At 36.8% G+C, this 18,091-nt stretch overlaps 1 protein-coding gene across 1 annotated transcript in view; it reads right to left on the bottom strand.

Moving 5' to 3' along the window:
• Positions 1 to 18,091, bottom strand: part of SPON1 (spondin 1) — a 190,920-nt gene that overhangs the window by 11,220 nt on the left and 161,609 nt on the right. The gene's annotated exons all lie outside the window — the stretch shown is intronic.

Raw genomic sequence — 18,091 nt, 5'->3', positions numbered from 1 at the left:
GTTCACGGGGATGGAGGAGCAGGACAGGGAGAGGGCAGCTGCACAGCACTCCTGCGCCTCAGTCTCCATAAGGCTTTGGCATCATTCAAGATTTGCTGCTTAATGGGTGAAAGAGATGTAGCAGCACGGAGCTGCAGCAGTATGCTTATGTTTAGTGGTATAGTAATAAAAGATACGTCACAACACTTAAAAAAATTAGGACTAAAATATCAGAGAAATACCCTGAGACCTTGATTGATGGGATATTTTTTACCCCTCGTAAAAGATCAGGTAAGTTCTAAAGCCAAAATTTCTTGGAAGTGCTGCTATGTGTGTGTATGTGTGAAAAGCACTCATTAATAGAGTTTGAGTGCTCGTGTTAAGTGAGACATTAATGGCCTTTGCCAGCCCTAGAGAGTTCAGCCAAGACTTCTGCAGCTTTCTGCCAGTGGATGTGAAAACGCCTCTATTCATCCAGCCTTTGTCAGCCGTTCCCTCAGGAAGAAATCTGCTGAATCATGGAGTGCTCTGTGATGCTGATGAGCAATTGCCACATCCCTGTGCACATGGAAATAAAATCAGGCCTGACTGGAGGCTTCTGTTCACAGAAGCTGGACCCCTTTGTGGCGTTTTTCTCATGAGCAACAACAAATGCAGAATTATTTAAAATATTATTTTGGTAATTTTGCTCTGCCAAATACTGATCTAATGTCAACCCAAGTTTTCTTGAGCTACAGAACTTAAGTAAATACAGAGTCAGGTCAGGTTGGGTTTTTTTTTCCCATTTTTCTGCCAAACCCCACTGTTTTAGAGCATCTAAAGACCACATTTATTTTAAATGAAAGGGGGAGTTGCTGTGTTGTTTATCTTTCCTTTTTTGGTTAGGTACCTTATAATAATGCAAACACATGCAAAATAGTGTACATGCACTGTGCTGCTGTAGTCATAAGGAGTTTATTCTTCCTGTAAATCCTTGTACACCTGTAAAAATGCAGTATTTTATTTGCATATTTTTTCTGGCTCAAAGGACTCTCAGCACATTAGAAAAAAGACAGAACAGCCCAAAGACAAAGATTTTAAGTAGTTCATACACAGTATCAAATGTGAGATATCTAAAAGTTAGCATATATAGTTCCCCTTCAAGAGGCAAGTTTCAGAAATAGGCATTTGCTAATGAGTAAAATGGCCACTTCTGTTCCAAAGTCTTTAGAAGTTGTTTCTTACTGTGTAAATTATCTTATATTGAATTAAAGACTCTGAGCAGAAGAGTTGCTAAGCATTTGATGTCATTAATCCTGCCTTTCCCAGAAAGTAATGCAAATGACTTTTTTTTTTCCCATGAGACATAGAAGTCTGGTTTCAGTGTGTCTTTGTAAAGTAATAAAATAATGAATGATGATATCAACTTCACTCTGTGAATACAGTATCCTGTATATATTTGTCAAGTACCTAGCAATGATTAGTCTTAAAAAGCCTGTTAACTGACTTCAAGTAACTAAAGGATTTACTGCATTATAAGGATTTTTTAAGAAGTCCCTATAGGAATTTTGTATTTCAAACAGCACACAGCAACAGTCTGAGCAGTACACTGTAAAAATAACACAGAGATGTGTGTTTGTATACCTGATCTTTAGATGGAAAAAATGTCTAATATGGATATTGCAGAACAGAGATGCAGGTCAGCAAGGGCAATGCAAAGAGAGGAAGACACAATCGTACCTTTTAAAGGGAGAGGGTTGGGAATCACTTGACTGCTTTAGACACATAGTGATGGAAAACTCTTGTCACCTGTTAGTCTTGTGACAGTCATGTACAATTAAGGCTTTGAATGCTCTGTTAGGAGAATTAATATTATTCATCATATCAAGATAAATTATTTGCGTATTTAAATTATGAGAGTATTTAAATTATAATTGTATCAATGTTCAAACTGTGTGAAGAAATGCTTTAGTAGGAGATACTCTTTACCTACAAACTTATGGATGTGTTAAATGATATCAGTGAACTCGAGCCTCCCACATTTTTCCAATTTCAGAGCACATTGCAAAAAATAACGTATCTTGACAGATAGGTAGTGTTATGACCATTATACTGTATTTTATCCCACCACAGTTTAACATAGAAATGTGAAGATTAATAAAGGACAAATGGAGGTGTGTTCTCTTCTCTTCCTTCCTCCACTCCACTGCAGACAGGTACCCAATGCACACACACTTTGGCTGCACGAAGTGTTAGGTTGGACACTGTAAAAATCTTTATATGCAGTTTAAGAACTAAGTATTTAAAATATTCTGTTTCATACATATAAATGTGTATATATATAAACATAAAATGCCGTTGTTGCACTTGCTGCTTTATTCTATTAATTAATTTCTGTGTGGATACTTCTAAGCACTATGAATATAAATTTGCACAACTGTTGTATAGCATTGCCCAACGTTGAACATTCTGAGTCCTTCCTGAGTTACTGTAATTAAGGAAAAATTGACTGACCTAAGGCACCATCCATATCTACTCCTTGGGTACAGGATAGGCACTGACTGGGCTTAGACGATAGAGAACTCTGATGGGGGTTTTTTGGGTTGTTTTTTAATAATCTGACAAATTTCAACTGTTTCCAGTATCCACATGAATGATGGATTTATGAAGTTTGCGGGAATCTAAATTCTTCATGTGTACCTCAGCAACACATCTGGCCCAAGCATCCTAAAACTGCACTATGCAACTCCATGAAGGAAACCGGTGTTAAAATGTGCTCAGTATGCTGTAAACCCAAATTTTTCATTTTAGTATTGTCAACTCACTGGACAAAATAGGAACGTGAATCATCATCTTCTTTCTCTCTTTAAAGGCTTTCAAACCTCAAGGAAGTGTTCTTCCATGACAGATTAAGCACCTTCGGTAAAGCCCACAGGAAAGCCTGAAGTTTGTAGCTGACTGATGTGAATTTGCACTGAGGGACAAACAGGTCCCTTTTCCTTCCCCTGCACATATACATGCTTCAAACCAAACAGGAGCTGCAAAGCAGATCCTAAACATTAGGTAAGTACCAGAAGACAACTCTGAGAACCCCACAGGGCAGGGGAATCCTGCTTTCCTTGTCTGAAGCAGACAGTACTTTTCCACTGTGAGCCTGAGCAGCCTGCTGGCAATTCCTGTCACATAGTACAGAGTGAGGCAGTGTCCTGCATCCTAATTATTTTCCATTCCCTTTATTTCTATTCTATTTTATTTTTCTTAGCATGATTAGGATCTCCAGCTACAAGGATGTTGTATACTGAGCAGTGTAAGAAAATGGTCTTTTTTTCTCCCCCATATTTTTGTGTGTGTGTGTGTTTTGTGGTGTTTGGGATTGTGGGTTTTTGTTTAGGTCTTTTGGGTGTTTTTTCCTTTTTTTAAGACTAAAAGAGCACAAACATGATTTTGCTTTGCAAGTTTTCTCCCTAAGTGCCAATCTAGTTGCTATCACTACTGGGGGTGGGGGTTAAAAAAGCCTTTGACAAACCAACAGAAAACTCAGCTTGCTGCAAAACATGTTTTTGAGTGTTGAATCAATATTGTTGTGTTCTGCTGAGGTCCCTGAAAAAGGTAACAGAGCCCACACAAGGAAGGTGGTTGTGTAGAGTTACGGGATAGAAATAGCAAAAATTATATTTTGTAGAACGAAACTTTTTGGTTACTTCTGGTTTAATATTTGGTTAACATACAAGTAAAACAAGTAGGAAAAGGCAGCCTGAGCATATACTCATTTTTTTTCTAGGATACTAACTAGCTCAACAAATAAGACCATTTGTAGGGTTGAGCTTGTACCACTGGAATCAATGTGCATTTTGCTACAAGATGTTACGTGGACTACATTCATATAAGCAGACTATTTGCCTCACCCATGCATAAAGACTTTTCCAGCAACACAAAAGCTGATTATATAAGGACAAATTTGAACACAAAGAGCATCAGTATTTCCACTGCAAAGTTCCATGTAGTGCAGAGGCTCTCTTGCTTGCTCCCCAGGCTGGCTGCTAGAGATGATTTTAGGTGGGGCAGCACAAATGCAAATAATTTTTTGAAATAAAATAAGCCAATGTTTTAGATACTTGTTTTGCAGTAGTGGAGGAAAAGCCAGCAGTCCAAAACATCTTCAGAAATACTGGATATGTGCAGTGCTTCATCACCATCCAAGTTCTGACTTTGGTTATGGGAAAAAAATAATGTGATTAAGTGGGCAATTAGAGAGAACAGGGGAGTGTAAAATACTAATTTTTATGATAGCCTTCTTAAATTAAATTCTAATTCAAGTAGTCTTATATATTTTGTGCTGGGGAAAAAAAAATCTGATATATACCATGGAGTGAATAACTATATGGAGCATAAAGTAGTTTGAAATAGCTCTCTAGATTTTTTTCACAGAGCTGCATTAAGGTATAATCATCCTAAACCCACTATTAGAGTCTGGATATTAGATTCATTTGAGTATACCAGGATCTGATCTTGCTTGTGCTCAGGATAAAATAGTAGCTTTTTCAGATAGGAAGAAAAAAGTGGAAACAGCAGAGAAACCAGTCTAAGACTGACAATTGTTGGAGGTGGGAGGTATTTGAAAGCCATGTGGACCCATTGCCACTGGTTTAGTATCTGTTCTAGGTGGTGCTGCTGATGGGAAAACACCACATTTTTTTTAAGTTAAGAGTTTATCTGATTACATGACCATGAAAAATGAATATTTTTGGAAATACTAAATGATTTGTCTATTCTAACCCTAGTAAGTAAAAAGTAGCATCCTTCTTTTCTAGAGGTTTACATTGCATCACATCTAAGCTTTCCAGGATGAACATTCTTATTTACTCATCTTAAGAACTTTTTGCTGTTGATACAAATAACTTTATGAGCATGAAAACACACTTCACACCCTTGAACTTCCAACTCTGCACCACCTACCTACGAGCAGCACCTACACAACATCTGTTTTATTGAATAAAGTCATAACATCCTGAATAGTGAACTGTCTTCAAAGAAGAGAAAGGAAGAAAATTAAGATCTAAAATTGAATGGAAAATACTCTCCTAGAAATCTGAAATTAATAGAACAAATTAGGTGGCATATTTAGATGATGTGCTATTAAGAAAACCATGTATGAAGTGATGGAAAAGAGTTAGTACCACACTACATGGACAACAAAGTTTTATGCACAGTTATCAACACCTGAAAGTAAACCCAGAACTTCAGAGTTGCACAGAAGGAAGGGGAGAATCCTTCTTAAGTCCTGCTTGAGTGCAGGGCAGGTAAGCACTTAAGCTAATGAATAATTTAAACATGTACATGTCCCAAAATAGCCAGGGGAAGGAAAGCTACAATAACATGAACATTGAATCAATGTTGCCTAAAACCAGCTAAAAGGGGTGGATATGTTATGGCATATGGAACTTGGGGATTATGTGATTGCCACTGACATTTAAACCAATCATCAGAGGAAATGTTGCTCTAAAATAATCTGAGTGTTTTTTTAATCATTAATCTGAGGGTTTTTTTTAAAAGCATTACAAAAGGAAGGGACTTCATGGAGCGCATCTTTCAGACATTGTCATATTGTCATCTAAGCATGTCTGGGTTGCTAGTGTAGATAATAATGATATATTATTCATTAAAATACCAGCTATTTTATTTAATCCCTTCATTCATCAATGGGTATACTGTTTTTATATGATTAACAAATGTGAACAGGCTATCTACACAAAAAATAAAATAAATAAATCTCAGATATCTCAAGTTAGGGTTGCAGTTTCTGAAACTGCTTATTTTTATGTGTGTTCTTTGCAGGTTGTCACAAACCACTTAGGTGTGGTTATCCCACATGGTGCTGGCAACATTTACTCCTGCTTAGAATAACTTTGTGTTGCTTCTTAGATCACTTACTGAGCATTCACAGTCAAACCATGTGTCAGGAATCACTGCACAGATTCAGGAAACCTGTCTGCTTTGCTTCCCTGGAGTTTTGGGGCTACAAATTGTCTGCCCAAAGTAATTACCAACCTATTTACACAGGAAATCCTATGGGATGTTGTAAGAGCATGGTTGCTTTTTATCTATCTCCTTTTTCAACCTGGCTGATCTGCACGCCATGCACTGTTTGTCCCGAGACAGACCAGTTCTTCAACCCAACATAAGAACCATCACAGCCTGATCCTTTCCTCTCCCATTAACAGTATCAGATAAACAGCATAGATTTATTTATGAGACTGTGTTAGCAATGAACTCTGACTTCCTATCAGAAATTATTAGATTACCACAAATACCTCCTTTTAACAAAAAATACCATGATGCTACTCACTGGAATATCTAAAAATTGTAGGTACTCTTTCAAAATCCTTTCAAAAAGTTTAACATAGTATTGTCTTGCTTTTCAAAACCCTTTAATTTGCAAATGTCGTAAAACTGGAATTGCATTTTATGTTTCCCCAGTCCCAGTGTAATCTCTGATGTCCAACACTTTTATTAATACAATGCACATTCCAGTTTTTTGAGCATCTCTATGTATCTAACATGCATATACCTTTAGAGAAAAATGTTTAATTATCATTGTATTAATAAAAGTGCAATAGAAAATTTGAAATTTCCCAAATAGATTTCTATTCACTAGAAATTTAAATGGCAAATTGTTCCAGTTACTTGGTGAGTATTTACACAAGAATGAGGAGTCAGGATTAGTAAGTAGACATATAATTGCATGAAAATAATGCTTACTTGATTACTCAGGAAATTATAAAGGGAAATTATTTTGGCTCAAGGAAAGACAACAGATGGTTGGGAAATAATCATAAAACAGTAACTACCAATGGGAGGAACATGTACAGAACTCAAAAGCAAGGACAGAATGGGATGGGTAAGTTTGATTTAACTGGATGGCCATTAACTTCCATGAACAATTAGTGTAAAGTCCTTGCAGTGATTATTCTCAGTTAAATCTTTTCTGTGCTTTAATAGTCAACTTTTTCCTTGCCTAGTGACATTTGAATTTTAGGTGGAAAAGTAAATGGTGACAGAAAATGGAACTGCCATATGTGCTTGCTCTGACAAAAAATGATCCATGATTTTTTTTTCTTTTCCGACAAACACATATGTTCTTGCTTAGGTGTTGTTTTTTTTTTGAGATTGAATTATGAATGTCTTAACGTGGGTGTCAGACCATCTGTCAGACAATGAAGTTTCCCTGGGTCTCAATAATACACATAACACTTAAGACAATCCTTTTTTATAAGAATAATATAGTTTTGTGATTAGGGCTTTTTTTAGTCAACACTTAGTAAATGTATATAACGAAAATGGTACTCAGGTAACATGGTACTTTACAACAGCATGTGAATGCACACTAAGAGAGGTAGAAGTTTGCAGGCTTGAGCTGCTAATATGCAACTCAACAGTATTTTGTTCTGTTGTCTGTGAAAAAATAGGAGACTGTTATCTTCTCATTTAAATGGAGCTCTGTAGAGACATAAAACTAGAGTGAAATAACCATGTTGTAAGGGCAGCACATGTTAGGTTTTTTCATTCTTGTTTTGTTCCTAAAATATTAATAAATATTAATAAAATTGTAATTCCTATGATTAAAGCTTTTATCTTATATTATCCAGATATATACATGCATTTTGAGCTCAATCACACCCAATCTCAAATGTAGATGAATAACAAAAACTTGTAAAAATGTCTACTATTCTATACGGATTTTTTAAAAATGTATTTTGTCTGAGATTTACTTCAAGTAGAAATTTTGTTTTGGTGAAACAAATATCTCTACTTCTTGGATAAAATTTAGAACTTATATTTAAAAAAAAAAAACCTAAGAAAACTAGATAAACTTTATATTTTCAATGTGAAACAATAAATTTACTAAATTTACTAAAGTCTTACATGAACACTTCCGTCCTGAAGTCAAAGCTTTTCAACAGAAGTGTTTTGATTAGGTCTGCTGACAGATAAACTGCTCATTCAACATAAATTCCTCCTGCATCCAGCTGTCAGGAGCCTACTGACACATCTGTGAACCTTCCAAAGTCACACAGGTGGGGATCACCTGACAGATTAGGGTCCATAAGACAGGACATCAACAATGTGGAGGAATGATACACAGCAGGAAGGAAGGCCATACCACGGGAAATTTTCTGACATAAAATACAGTTTAACCATTAGCCAAGTGAAGAGCTGGAGCCCTCAGAATTATTTCACAGCTCCAAAGAAATTTATGCATTTTTCTTCAGGTTATCAAAAGTCACAGCCAACTTTTTCCCTCTGTTTTGTTTTTGTGTATTGGATTGTCCTTTATGCATTGCTATTTCTGATTAGACTGGGGGTTAGAATTCTATTTTTGACAATATTAAGCTTCACTGGATGAATCCCCGCTATCTATAAAATCATAAAAGGAGGAAATAGCTGAGCTAGACACACCATCGTGTTGCCATAGAAACAAGAGACTCTGTCTGGTCTCTTCTCATTCCTGTCATTTTGTACACAAAATCTCCAAACTTTGAAAATGTTTTCTAGTACTATGCTGTCATTTTGTGGAAGGAAACTTCATGTACATCTAGACTGACAGATATTGGATTTTTTATCCATTTTAGAATAAAAAAAAAAAAAGTAAAGACACATGCTGTAGTGGCACTATTGAAATAAAATGTTGCCATACAAGAATCAAAATAGTTGCTTTGTAGAACACCATATTTGGGGGTGGGGGAAAACAACAGAAATCTTTGCAGGCTATCATCATTTTCCATTCCTGGGATGCATGTCACCAAAAAACTTAATATAACTTTTAACTATAAGGCTAAAATAGCACATCCATGCTCATAAAAGATTACACTTAAAAAGCACAGAGCTACTAGAACATTGTATTTTCATTTTTTATTGGTGTATCTCTGTGCAGTAGTAGGTACTGTAGAATGCCTAGAAAGTTCTGCAAGAATTAATTATTACTTCCACAGCTTGTGACTAACTAGGTCTTTTGAAAGTCTAGCCCCAGAAATATTATTTATTAAAAATTGCACTCCTGTTCCCTTGTGAGCAGTTGAACATGAAACCTGAGTTTTTTACAGAGCATTTTCATCATGTTCACATAACAGTCTACAAGAAAGTATTTTTTCCATACAGCTGTGACAAGAGATCTCATCCAAAAAATTGAGTCCATAAATCTGAACAAGATATTTACTTTGATCGAAGTACTTTCCTTTCTCCCACAGAAAATGTATTTTTCCTCTGAGAACTGGCTTCTTTTTGCCTCTGCTATATTTCCTGAGAACGCTTTTATTATAAGGATGTTAATTTCTAAGAAAATCAGTTTGGATTTGAACATTTCATAGTTTTAGGACTTCAAGATAATTTTTTTTACTTGTAATTAATGTAAGGAAAATAACACGTATTGTTGAACCCCTTAAGAATGAGCATTTCACATTTACATGTCGGTGTGTTATATAAATTCAGGTCCTGATTATATCTTGCAAGAGTAATACTGCCATCCATGAGTATAGCATGCAAATGCCAATTCATGTGTGCTGCTTTTCTCCACTTCTTCCTGCAGTTTCACCAAAACAGCTCACTTTTAACTATTAAAAAATGGATTTTCGTTCCAAAAAGCTTCAATCCAAAAATGTTTCCCCCACCAGTCTGAACTCTGCATTCTGATTTTGTTCTCACTGCGTTTCGCTGGCTTCCACTAAGGCTTCTGCAAAATTATTGCTCATCCATTTATGCTTTACATGGCATCTCTGATAAGGTCAGTTCCTGAAGAAATAACGAGCTACCAGATGTTACCAAGCCATCACAGGAATACTGAGATCTCTGTACATTCATTAAACTTGGTCAGATGTGGATGAGTTCTTCAACTCATTGATCGTCAAGTCATTTTTCCAAAGGATGGCAATGCAAGACCTTAATCAGTAAGCAGCTATTATGACACTCTAAACATAAGTAAAACATTGTATTTTCCTCTGACTTGGCATGAAAAATTGAAATTTTCATACTCAGCATGCAGAGAAATTAAACCAGTTGAAAACAATGTATTGTAATCAGTATCCTACAAGGTGAGCTATAAGTGATACGTAACATTTCCCACACTTTGCACTTGTTAGATAAATGAGTCCATGGGTCAAATTCACTCAGACAAGAACATGATTGAACATGCCATTTCTCTCTGTTCAGGCAATCCTGAAATCACTTTCTACTATTCTGTGCCAGCAATGAATTGCAAGGTGCAGTGACAGTGCACAGCATCCTCTGTGAGTGCAGAAGGACAAGTATCTCTGGGTGTTTTAGGTGAGATGCACTTCTGAGGTGAATTTGTGCTCTGGTTCATATCCCGGAGCAATCTCGGAGTGCAGACCTGATTTCTTTCTGACTAATCTACCCCTGGAGCTTTTCCTCTTCTCTCCTGCTGCCAGCAGGCAACCACATTCCATGTGACCTGAGTGGTGGCTGCCCAAAGCAATGTCCCATCCCCAAAATTTGTCACTTCCTGAGCACTGTTTCACACTCCAGAGCTGCTCTTGCTGCAGTGTATTTCTTACAGATGCAGATGGCTTAGGTAGCTGTTCATTATGGACACTGCTCAGGTTATAAATACATACACTATAGAGATTGTAATGCTTTCACCATAGAACTAAAGCAGAGGTTTAAGTTTAGACAAGACATACCTCACACAAAATCTTTTTAAAATATTCCCAGAGCTCCTATTTAAGGGAAAATGTGGGCCATACAATACAACATTACAACTTTTATTCTTATAAAAGCGTGGATGTAATTGGAGAGAGTCACTCAGGGAATTTAAAGAATACTTTCAAGCATCTCAAAGTTTAAATCAACTCATCTGTCAAGAGAAAAGCACATCATAATTCTTAAGAAAAAAAATAGTATTTTCTTTTTGCATAGCATAAATCCAGTGAGATGTCAAATATAACCACATTTCACTCATCCCGCTTCATTACAACAGCAAGTCACTGAGAATGAATTTGTAACTCAGGCAGTTCATCAGCCTATTCCTTGTTTCAATTCTTCATGCTTTACCTGCCAGCAATTTTATATCCTTTTATTTTCAGCTGTTCATGATGACTTGTTATCAATGAGATGGGCTTGTACAAATTTAATTATTTCTTTGCTGGAAGTTTGATTTTCCTGGGTGCAGCTGCCATTGATTAGAAAAGATGTTATTGTGAATGCAGTGTCCTTCAGGCACAGCAAAGCTGCTGTTACAGTGGCAATGACTAGTTTGGGTTTTATGGCTGGCTTCCCAACCAAGTGCTAACCAAGGAATGGTCACACTACTGTGGTCAGAGATCTGTTGCTACTGCAAGCTATTAGCTGCAGTTAACAACATAAGCAATTTTTGCCCCCAGGAATCCCTACAGTGGTCATTAAAATTTGCTTCAGGCAAATTCAGGCAGCTGGGCACTATCTTAGTATTGTAGTTACATTTAAGTTCAGTTTAAAATCAGTTATTCTTTTTGAACTGTTCATTCTGTCCACTTTTCTGCATGGAGAGAGGCTGCTGCTTTTATAGCAAGAGTTAACTCCACTCACTTTCCTTTATTAAAAGAAAATTCAAGGTAATTCAACCACAGGCAACTCATAAGGTGTTCAAAGGGTTAAATCAGCTATGGAAGGATATATCAACCTGAAAGGTAAGAAAATGCACAAACTTTACTATTTTAAAGTACAGAGGAACTGGAAGATGGATGAATGCAGCACTCAATTAGGAGAAAATGTCTAACGAGTATGCAAGAGAAATGAGCATTATAAGGAATATAAGAACTAGAAATAAATAATAAGCTTCCTTATTTCTATATAACCTCCTGCTGATGCTTAGTCACACAAGGAAAAAATATACATGCATGATTTATTTTTCGAATCATTAGGTGGAACAGTGTTTGTAAGCAATTTGTAGAACCAAATATTCATGATATGCAGTGCACAGATGATTAAAGGGCTATGATATGAGCTTTTCTTACCACTTTGGAGAAAATAACAAATAAAATTTATACAATGCCCATTAGAGCTGGTTAATTGCAGTTCACTCTGTATTTTGCCCTTCTGAATGCCATTTAAACCCGAACACAAGGATGTGTGTTCAAATGTGTTTGTTTGGGGTTTTTTTAAGTTCTCAGGGCTCGATTAATTGAGCAGCTGAATACTTTACTCATTTATAAAGTAAATTTTTACAAATTACATTCTCATACCAATATCAGCTACTTATGGGTAGCTATTTATTTATTGCATGGCAAGCCAGGAAATAATTTCAGCACTTTTAATGGCACAAAGAGTTACAGCAACTGAAAATGAGCATCCAATCTCAGAATTTACTCACCTAGACATCATGTAAAACTGAATGTTTGTGACTTCATAATATTTAAAAAGAAACTATGGTACAATTTCATTTCATATCAAATATTTCAAGTGGATGAATAGGAAGTGGAATGATTGAAGAAAATTAGTAGGTATTTTTCAATGAATTTTAGTTTGCAAGCTATGAGGAATTTGGTGTGGTACTTGTGAATAATTCTATCAGCCCTCAACAAAATGCTCTAGGAGGGCTAACTCACAGAATTAATGTACAGACATTGTCAGGTCTCTAGTCTTCGGAGCTCTGGGTATTTAATTATTTTTTATCTCTGTTATCAAAGCTGAAAGGTGCATTGATTTGAATATTCACCTCTCAATGCTGATTAAAATTTAGTAGAGAACAGCATTTGGCACTTCCATTGGGATCCTGAGTGAGACACAGCAAACATCTGCCTCCAGAGGGAAACAGAAGGAGGATTTCTGTTTGGGTTTGGTGTGTTGGTGTGTTCCTACTGAGCCAGCAAGGTAATGAGACACTCCAAACGTAGGTAACACAACAAGGTACCTACCTGATTTTTAATATAGCCTATAAATATTTTTTAATGTAGATCTTATTAACAGAAAAATGCCAGCTTTAGTTGTGGCTCGTGTGCATGTACATTTTATTTGCATATGCAGTTTAGAAAGAAATAGATCGTTCACATAGACGAATAGGTAAATTAATTTTTCAAATCCTGCAGAAAGACAGGTATACAGATTAATTACAAAAATCCTGAAAAAAAAAAGATTACTTCTAGCAGATTTTCAGAAAATCTTAAAATGATTCTTCAAATAACATATTTATTTTTTATGGGACAACACCAAAAGAAATGTCTACTTGAAACTTTAATTCTATAGAACTACTCCATTTATTATGCAAATGTTGTAATTTTGTCTTATTTCCAGCACAGAGATATTAAGCAAGTAATAGAAAATCAATTTCAACTAGATATAAGTAAATTGTAGGCTACTTTAAAAGTGCATCTTTGGTTGGACAGAAACTTTGGGGGTTTGAAGCTGAATTCAGTAAACAACAGTCAAAAAAAGAAGACAAATTCAAGTGTTTTCTTTTCCAAATTACCTAATTCGTTCACTCTATTTTAGGCAATGTGAAGGGTGTTTAAAGAAAAAAAAAAAAAGTTAAACACCTGGAAAGAGAACAAAATATTTTTGATCTCCAGGAACAGTCTCTCCTCCCAGGCAGCCAGGGAACTGAAAAGGCCATCGACTGTCATTTCATAAGTGCACAAAACAGGGACAGACTGACTGCTAATTAATGAGACCATGCAGCTGATTTGTACTCATTCCACACATACCCCCTTCCCATCTTACAAAGGGGGTTGTTAACTTGCTGTTTGCCAAACATTATAGAAATTAATCTCCTTCAGAAAACTTCTGTCTTCTTAAGGGGAAAATCCTACTGATTGCTGTCTTTCTATGGCTGATAAATATTCAATTATTCATGCAAACTAGCAAAGCTCAAGCTACAAGGATGTGCTATGTGACAATGGTGGCTGGCTTGAGTTTTACGTTCAGAGGTGGGTGTTACCAAGGGAAAGGAGAATCAAACCCACACAGTTCAAGTCCATGGGGTGATAACCTTTATTTTGCTGCTTATATGGATGTGTGGCTGACTTAAAAAGTTATACTTGAAGATCAGGCCCTTACTGATAAAACAGGCAGGGCAACAACTAAATTATGGAAGTTGATAGGGTTTAGTTGCAGTCTGTTGCCTAACAGAGGTCCCCTCCCCCTCATGAAAATACAGTGAGCTTTGGGAACACTGAAAGTTGGTCGCATTTTTATGCATTTAGTAATGTTACTAATAGCTATTTAAGTGTGTAAACACTTCAGGAAATGATAGTTTGTGAATTAGGTGTTTACAGCAAATGGTGCTAAATGCCTTCCGATGTTCTTCTGTAAATTAGCCTCTCTCCGAAGCTCACAAAAGTTGCAACATGGGAGGTCAACAAAGAGGTTCAGTGACAAATCATGTTTACACGGAAAACATGTTTGTTTAGCTCTCTGCCATCTGATGGAACTGATTAGGTAACAGTATCAATAATATCAACATAGGCACAAATTGTTATTAAAGCTCTTTTCGCCACTGAAGACTTCTTTTAAGTATGCAACTGTATACATAATCTTGGGTAGTTTTACACAGGGACATTTATCAGTGAGACAACATCACATTAAGGCTGTGTGAGTTGTAAAGAGCAGAGCAGCACACAATAAATTGAGACGTTTAACAGTGAAGAATAAGATAAGGAGAAGGAGTTATTTTATCGCATTTCAGAAGACAGTGAAGAGTTCTATTTCTCACTTTGGACGTTCTCCATCTAACAGCATCTAAGTAATTGCTCACTGATCTAATGTGGTGGCCACTTTAAGGAAGAGAAGTTCTGTGGGCACAAAAATAGCAGCAAATTACAGTAAAGTGAAAAAAAAAAACAAACAAAACCAACCACCCCAAAATGCAAAAGTTAAAAATGTAAGTAAAATAAAACAAGAAACAAACAAACACTGAAGGCGCAGATGGGGCTTGGCTTTCAATTCCCTAATGAAAACTTATTGATCGCATCAAATTCACTGCAGGACCAAAACATATAACAAACATTCTTTTGCCCAAATTGTGACAGAAGAATTCTGGAAGATTGAAAGAGCTTTCATTCAAGAATAAAGGAAGGAAAATGTAACAAAGTAGGTCAGCATTTTTCCCTCCAGCTAGTATGATCTGTCAACTCAAACTTATTTTGGATCAGAACAGTTTTTCGTTCCCCGTCACCTCTCCATAGAACACTCCATGACTGATTTCTGGAAGAGTATGCTTACTTGGAAATATGGGGATATTTTCTGATATCCTCCTTGCAAGCCAGGAAAAACAGCCCTAATATCTTTCTAGTCAGAGAAAAGATATGCAAGACTTGAAATGGAAAGAAGTTGACGGGATAATTTTAGGAGATAATGAGATAACCATACCAACTTATAAACTTTGGACTAAATACTTCTATCCATCTGAATTATAAAGGAATAGGCCTCCTTTTCTGCTAAATTTCACATTCGAGGGCTTACTGGGTTTTTTTCAGGTAATCTCCAAATAAATGGAAAAGAGCTCCTTAAATGGGTGAGAAAAAGAGTAAAACCACAGGACCATGACTGTTCACACAAACAATACAGAGAGATGAAATGGACCACAGGAGAGACAATAAGGAAGGAAAGGATAGTTTTCCAAACTTCAAATAGTTCAGAATTACAATAAGGAAAAATGGCTTTCTCTTCAATGTACACTGGTTGTGACTAGGAATGGACTGAGGTGGTAAAAAGTTGGAAAGCAGTAGGGTTTTTGCATTAAAACTCTTCAGAATATTTCAGAAAAACCTAAACTTTTAATGTTGAATACTCTCACCGTGCCATTTACCTAGATAAAATTGAAATATTTTGTCTACAGTTTGACCCACTAAATTTAAAATTATTAAACAAAACAAAAAAATTAGTAAATAAAAAAGACATTATGCACTTAGTAATAATTACAGTCATACTGCTGGAAACCCCTAGAAGAACATATTTGTTCTTCTAGCTAGGACTGCAGACTGAAACTCTGGCAGGATAGAAATTGGCATCTTCTTTGTGCAGAGAAGTGAGGTCTTGCTGTTTTTTTAGAATCTGAAAGGTTTAACAGAAAGTTAAAGCTACTTTGTTTGGTTTTGTTTTTTTTTTTTTTTCCAAATGAATGTCACCTTTTTATGTACCAGGAAAAGACAGAATAAACACAAAAAAATACTGGAAAACTCACACTATCTCTACTGGTATTTAATAATTTATAAGTTCTGAGCAGTTAATAATGGGATACATGACACACTGGAAAATTATCTCCATCCTGTATCTGATCCATGTTTGTATTTATCAGTGTTATGCTATATATGCCTGTGGAAGTCTGTATTCCACGGTGTGCATGGGGATGCCTTCTTCCCTGCTTTACAGGAACAACAATTAGTGATTAGACACAAGAATTGTGATTCAATACTTCTCCCTTTGTGCCACAAAGGGAGGTGTCTATATTTAAAATAAAAGGAATAATGAATACAGCCAAAAATGAAAAAAAAAAAAAAATAAAAAAAAGGTGAATTCAAGGAAAATTTTAAAAAGGTATTAGCTCCTGGATAATTTGATGCATACTAACTTGTCTTGCCTCCTTTATCCCAAATTCTTCTGTCATGGCTTGATTATTTTACAGGTGCCAGATATGCAGATTTGCATAGCAGTGGCATTATCTGGTTTTGATGTATTTTATCCTCCATACTGCCAAGGGCCAATGATTTGCAGCTGAGTATGAAAATAAAATTTAATTCTGCCTGAAACATGGCTGTGAGGAAGGGAGCAATGAGGTGTGCTCTTGTTTATACAAGTGAGATAAGAAAAACTGCTTTGATTTGACAGCATGCTGCATACTGATACCAGAGTGCTCAAGGAAGAAAGCATTCCCTGCGAGTACTTTAAAGTCAGAATTTCAGACACACAACTTGGTAATACAAATATAAGCAACAGCAGAATGTTTTATTACTTTGTCTGGCACTCGCCCTTCTCATGCTACCAATATTGTCCCTCAGCTGAGCGACCATAAAACTGGTTCACAAAGACCACCCAAATCTTTCTCTTCCTACATGTGAGAACTCAGGAGAGTTTTCTGCATACTGGAGCCCTGGATAAGAAATCGAATGAAGGATAATGAAGATGAGTGATAGGAATAATAATAATAATGGAAAACAGTGACAAAGAGCACATATAGGGACTGAGGAGAGGAATGATAAAAAGCAGACAGAGAAATATGGCAGGATATAGTTTCCACACCAATAATCGTACTGGGGGATGACAATATGCTGAAGTGTATTAACCTTAATTGTAACTAACAGAAAGCACTTCAGAAAATTACTTACTGTCGTTGTTTCCTTCCCTGCTTAGGGTTGACAACTTGTTTTGTCCCCTACTGTAATTTCTTTTATCTGACTCATATCTGAAGCTAAAGAACTCTCCCTGGTGGGGCACTTTGTGCCCATTGGATCTGCACTTCTTCTCCATCAACAGAAGAAAAGCTCCCAATTATATTTCTCTCCTTATCTCTGGTGTCATGAGCCAAAGACTTTTGACATGGTGAGATTTAGAAACACACACTTACACACTTCATGCCCTCCGTACAAGGGCTTGAAAATTTACTAAATGAGGTGTGACTGGCCTCAGGAGTCACAACCTTATCGATCAGCATTGACCGGGGAGAAGAAAAGCCATTTAAGTCCATGATGAATCCGTGAGAGGTGCCCAGGCAAGATCATCCTCTCTCATGTTATTATGGGTGACCAGAGTGGAAACACAAGGGTTCACAACCAAATACTCAAGATGTGGGCAAGAATTAGCGTCTTGCCTTGCTACAGCCTCTGTAAGGAGAGAAGGTGCTGCATTTCCCTGGAAAGACAAAGAGGAGCTGGCAACCCGAGGGACAGGAGGTGCTGCATCTCCCTGGCTGTTTTGGAAAGATGGAGAGGAGCTGGCAGCCCGAGGGACAGGAGGTGCTGCATCTCCCTGGCTGTTTTGGAAAGATGGAGAGGAGTCAGCAGCCCCAGGGGGAGGCACAGTGCCCGTCCTGGCTGGCAATTCCTCTGCGTGGGCAGTGGGGCTGGTACCTGGGGCTGTGCCGAGCCTCAGGATGTGCTTCCATCTGATTTCTCTTGAGTTTTCCCTGAGAGGATGGGCCTGACTGAGCTGC

The sequence above is a fragment of the Pseudopipra pipra genome, chromosome 6 (assembly GCF_036250125.1).
Source record: "Pseudopipra pipra isolate bDixPip1 chromosome 6, bDixPip1.hap1, whole genome shotgun sequence".
In the NCBI taxonomy this organism is placed as follows: Eukaryota; Metazoa; Chordata; class Aves; order Passeriformes; family Pipridae; genus Pseudopipra; species Pseudopipra pipra.
The sequence above is the reverse complement of the archived record's forward strand: the minus strand, read 5'-3'. Positions and strand labels throughout refer to the sequence as shown.